The sequence below is a fragment of the Poecilia formosa genome, unplaced genomic scaffold (genome assembly GCF_000485575.1).
Source record: "Poecilia formosa unplaced genomic scaffold, Poecilia_formosa-5.1.2 Scaffold744, whole genome shotgun sequence".
NCBI lineage: Eukaryota > Metazoa > Chordata > Actinopteri > Cyprinodontiformes > Poeciliidae > Poecilia > Poecilia formosa.
The window spans coordinates 131,803-137,172 of NW_006800683.1; the positions used below are offsets into that span (position 1 = coordinate 131,803).

General features: G+C 44.9%; 1 long non-coding RNA gene across 1 annotated transcript in view; it reads left to right on the top strand.

Annotated features, from left to right (window-relative positions):
• The window catches only part of LOC107834745 (uncharacterized), a 6,411-nt gene extending 4,241 nt beyond the window's left edge, over positions 1 to 2,170 (top strand). The window contains exon 2 of the long non-coding RNA XR_001660559.1: positions 406 to 2,170. This is a non-coding gene — a long non-coding RNA (uncharacterized LOC107834745). The remainder of the gene's footprint in view (positions 1 to 405) is intronic.
• Positions 2,171 to 5,370: the final 3,200 nt, after the last annotated feature.

Genomic DNA, 5,370 nt, shown 5'->3' on the forward strand with positions numbered 1-5,370 from the left:
GAGGCCCGAGGAAAGGTGAGACCTAAACTTGTTGACAGCCGATGGAGTGCAGAAGATTAGAGGGTGAGAAGCTGGTAGGAGGATTCAAATTTCATAGATAGGGGGTTTTCATGAAATCGTGATGTCCAACTGAAGAGTGAAGGATTGCTAAGAGAAAGGGCCAAAATAATACCAGCCAGAGAGTGAAGGATAATTGAATGCGCGGAGCCTGGCAGGAGATGGGATCAGATAGGAGACACAAAACATGGAGGACAGGTGCCCGCTGTAAGGGAGCCACGGTGAAAAGTATGAGGGAAAAAGAAAACAACCAAGACATGGACTAATACAGAGAAAGACTAGGGCATGGGCCGGCTGCAGGGGCAGGTAACGCTGGGACATGGGCCAGCAGCAGGGGCAGAGGAAAAGCCAAAAACAGAAAAAGAGTTAACAATGGAGAGAGAAGGAAAAAGTCAAGAGGGGAAGTAATCAATGAGATGACAAAGAAACTCACAAAACTTAGGATGCGGTAGAACGAGTGTGCTTGTGATGTGACGTGTAGGTGGGAGCATGGAGGCGTGAGAAGGAAAATGGGACAAATCACTGGATAAGAATGCTTAGGCAAGAAAAGACCAACCACCACCAGCGAAATGCGCAATGCTCACCTAGGCACTGAGGGAGCCCTCGCTAATAAATTAGAGCTAGACCTGAGATTAAACATGAAATGAGCGATGCCGTCTAATAGATGAACTAGACTGGGCAGAGGTGGAGACAGCTCATCAACAATAGTCAAAATGATCATGGGTGAAAAACAGATAAGATTAAAGTCAGTTGACATGAAACGGACTGGTGAAGGTTCAGCTTTATAGTAACACACGACTGATGAGAGCGACAATTAGGGATTGCTTGCGGAGTTGGCCCTCAGGAAACGGGTTATGGCTGTGGAACAATTTTGTAAAAAGCTGGAAACTCGAGCTGCTGAAATGAAGGTGAAGCTGAACCAACTCCCCCCAAAAAAGGGCCATGCCCGACAGACTGAATTTAAAATGGGAAATAGAAAGAAAATACCATCTTAACTAACTCATCGAAAAGCTTTGACGTGTAGAGACGTGCCACTCGAATTAACTCCACTGGACCTGGCAATGGGGTTGGGAGTTTAGACTAGAATGGCTGTGAGCTTAGGATACCTGCAAGAGCTGGTTGCTGTAGTGACAGACCCACAAGAATGACTGGTAAGAGTCTAAAGGCTATTGGCCCAGAAGTGAGACTGGAATGAGCACATTTGAGTGTGGGACCGGGGTAAGTGAGAGAACAGACTACATAGCCTGAAAGTGGCAGGATGGCCTGGGAAATAATCTGCCGATTCTGGGAGATCTTGAGATAAGAACTGAGAAGCGACCCATGGGACTTGAACAGGACACATCAGAATATGGAACAGCTCGGTTGATAGTGGCGAAGCAAGTAGAGCAGGAATATCCAGAGTTCAGCTAAGAAAAACCTAAAACTTAAGCTACAAAAAGGATCACCTGCTGGAATAGCGACTGCCAGACCATTTAAATCCTCTGGATTGTTCTGAACTGAGCTACCGGAATGAAATATGAATCATCAACATTGCGCATGTGAAAAAAAAAAAAAAAAATCCTATAAATCGAGTGCTTTAAAAAACCCCCCACATCTAAACCAGTTCTATTTAAGGTTGCTTTGATAAGTAGTGAATGGACACTGAGCAAAAAATTTTAGAAACAATGATTGGACAATGGCCCTCATCAACAAGAATTTAAGGCTGATTAATAATTAGCAGAAGCGCTGGACAGACTCAACCGAACTGAAGAGGAATTATTAGTCGACTTCATGTTACGTTGGCAAGCCACTCTACTGCACGTATTGCTGTTGCAACAAGGTAAAAGTCCACAATTAGGTGAATGACAATTCATGCCTCGGTATGAGAAGGCCAGCCGAGACGCGAACCCCTGCTCCAGACGAGATTAGCTGATTGAATTGACTGTTTAGGTCATGATAAGGAGTACATTTAAAATATGCTAGTTTTAAAAAACTTGCCAAGTCTTGATTGGAAAGCCTAATTATAGTTCTCAGATTAATAACTTATTCTGTCCTGTTAACCTTTGTTACCTGTAGATAAAGTAGATTGTTTGCTGAGATCTTTTGAACTGCCCTTTGTGTGGGAAACCATCAGGAGAAGTTCCAGCTTTCACACGATCTGTGAAAAGCCTTGAAACAGCAGGAGTCCAGGCCAGTAGAGGAGAAGCTCTGCTTCCACTTTGTTTAGATAAAGGTGACAGTTGGAGCTTGATCTTGAAAACAAATTGCAGGGAGTGTCTAACTTTAAAAAGGATCAGAGACAGCTCCTGGTTGGATGAGCAAAGATACGCCTTATTTGAATAAATAAAAGTCTAGAATACGCCTTTACTATAAAACTTTGTACACAGCAGTAACTACTCGGATTTGCTCTTGTAATTCTCCAAAGACGTCTAAGCACGTCTTTGCTTCTTTCTTCCTTCTTTCCATTCGACTCAGGTAAATTAATGCATGTCTCTGTTCTGCAGTTTCTGTTGTAATTTCATGTGTGTCTTCTTGGATTAAACTCTAATTCTGAGATGTCTACACTCGTTTTCTGTGTGATTTAACTCGGCCCGCCGGGAGAACCTGGGATCCGTGAGAAGAAGATTGAGCCAGAGATTTTCCAAAATTACAACCTAAAATCTTCAACAGGCAGAATTTATCTACGTAGCTGAACATACACAACGATAATGGCCACGGGCGAATTGTTAACAAGCTTAAGGGGTTGTATTGAAATTAGTCATAACTAAGCTAACATCACCTGCATCCAGCGGCATTACTCTACTCGGTTGGTTAAATTGCGGAAAGTATTGGCGTTATACTAGCGGCTCCTACGCCGTTGGCGACTGGTGTGAACATCTCCAGGCTCAAGTTGCGTTTGTAGGCGGTTTGAAATAGATTACGATATGTTAACAGCACATAAAAACTGTTTTAATTGCAGAACGCGGTTGCAGAGGATGCGATAAGGGAGAGGGAGGAAACTCCGGTACCAAATCTATGCAGGAATATCAAAGAGTTGGCCATGTAGGTAAAACACGGGGCCTGCAGAACAGCCGGGACACAACTGAAGTGTCCGCCCGTGCTGCCGGGCCTGGGTAGCTTAAATTATAATACAGCTCAGACGACAAAGAATAGTGCGCTGACTAGCGACAAATAACTAATGTGAAGCAGATAGATAACTGCAGTGACCAAACGACCAGTTAAAGATGGGCTGCACTGCTCGCAGTTGAGTGCACATGCATCTGCTATTTATACGGAAGACATCCCTCCAAGGCTGACTGGATTCTAACATACGCCTTGCAGCTCTTACGCGACAGCTGGTCACCTGCTGAACCAATGTTATGTTTAAAGGCGCCTCGGAGAAACAGGTGACGATGTTTTAACTAAGTCAATGTTCGGATAAAAGTCCTTGAACATTGGAACCCGAGTGGCGCATGTATATATGGCCAAAGTGTTCGGGAGGGGATAAACTAATGAAAAGTGTCTGCGTTACGAAGTATTGCGAGACTCGAATGAGACATGAGAATGCTACGTCTTACCCTGGTAGCCTGAAACAGGTGTAGTGAGGGAAAACCAGAGAGGTGTTGCTGAGCGGGCTGACAGCGACCATGCAGGAGAGGGAAATCGTAGGCATGCTGATCCTTAGCGTGGCACTGGTGCGAAGGCGCTGAGGTGAAGAAGACGGTGCAGGTTGAAAACAGTGGGATCACGTGTCTGTTTGCCAGAGGTGGATTGTGGAGTAGGTGGCGAGGGAGCGGGAGATGGAGAAAACCCAGTCAGGCGAGAGAAAGGGGGAAGACGCTACTTGAAATCATCAAGGCGGGAGACGCTGCTTGAAATCATCGAGGAATCTCTTGTATCTGAGGAGCATCCTGGCAGCCTGAGACGGGCGTAGAGGGGGAAATCCGGAAAGGTGCTGACCATGACGGCATGCGGAAGTGAGAGAAGCTTGATGGGCGAAGGAAGATGGCCTTTTGCCGCTTCCATCAGATCCTCCCTTTTGATTCTGTCGTTTTTCTTTATGTTGCATCTATAAACAGGCTGTTCCCTCCACGTAGAGCTCCGCAGTTAGCTACCTTGTCTCACTGACTGTGCGGGAGGTAATGCGTCGTGCATCACGGGCCAAAGGGGTCAAAGTAAACAAGGTGACCGGAGGGCTTATGTTTTTTGGAGGTGGATTGTGGAGTAAATGAAACCCTAGGCAGGTGAGAGATAGGCGGGAGAAGCTGCTTGAAATGATCGAGGCTGGGGCCGGGAGAAATCTCTTGCATCCGAGGAGCGTCTGAGGGGAAAAAGAAAGGACCAACGCAGGATGCGAGGTCGAAGGACGGGGAATCACGAAGCTGTGGAGGAGCTGAGACGTGCAGATGAACGGATTGAACGTAACTGGGAAGCGGCTGACGGCTTGGGTGTGGATCCTTTATGCAGAGCCTGATTGCTGATTGAACGCACCGGGTGAGGTCCAGTGTTGAGGTCGGAGATGAGCATGACGTCGATGGGCGAATGGAGGGGGCGGAGTCTTCCAGTCTGAACTTCCGCTTTCGCTCCATATCCTCAACTACAGCATAGAGTAGCTCATCGATGTACCAGCTATGTAGTCTGACGTAAAAACATTTTGCTATACAATGTCAAACATTGAGAAGTTTATTCTTATCAAACGTTATCAAACTCGGCGTTTTGAAGCCAAAAATACCTCAGAAATATACAGAGCCAAGCAGGAGAATCAACTCATTTAAAGTTTAAACTCAGTTTTACACAAACACAAAGACCCTAGCACAAATGATTGGCTGTGGAACTGGACTGTTCCAGGTCTCATTCAAGCTAATTTTCTACTAACTAGCAGCTTTACAAATCTTTTACATTACATTACCAAGGCACATTAAAACAAACCTTTATCTTGGCTTTTTTCTATTTTTCCTCTTTCTTTTCTCCTTCTCTGAAGGATAAGCCCTTTTTTGAGACATTGTTTTGCTTACTTCACTTCTGACTGGAGCTTTGGACATCTGGATGCTCATTGCAGCTCATGATACCAGCAAAACATGCAGTACTTACCACGGCCACGAGGGGCCCCCAAGAGCATCCCTCCCCCCTTTTATCAATAAAATAATAATTTATACATACATTATTAAATATATATTATTGTAAAAACAAATAATTTCATAGTGAAATTGCGTGTTTTTGAAATTATTATGACATAGAAATTATTACAAAAAAAATAAAAATCAGCTCCACTGAGGGGGCCCCTTAGTGACTTTGGGGCCCTATGCAGCTGCTTAGTTTGCTTATGCCTTGGGCCAACAATGTACGTGTGCCTGA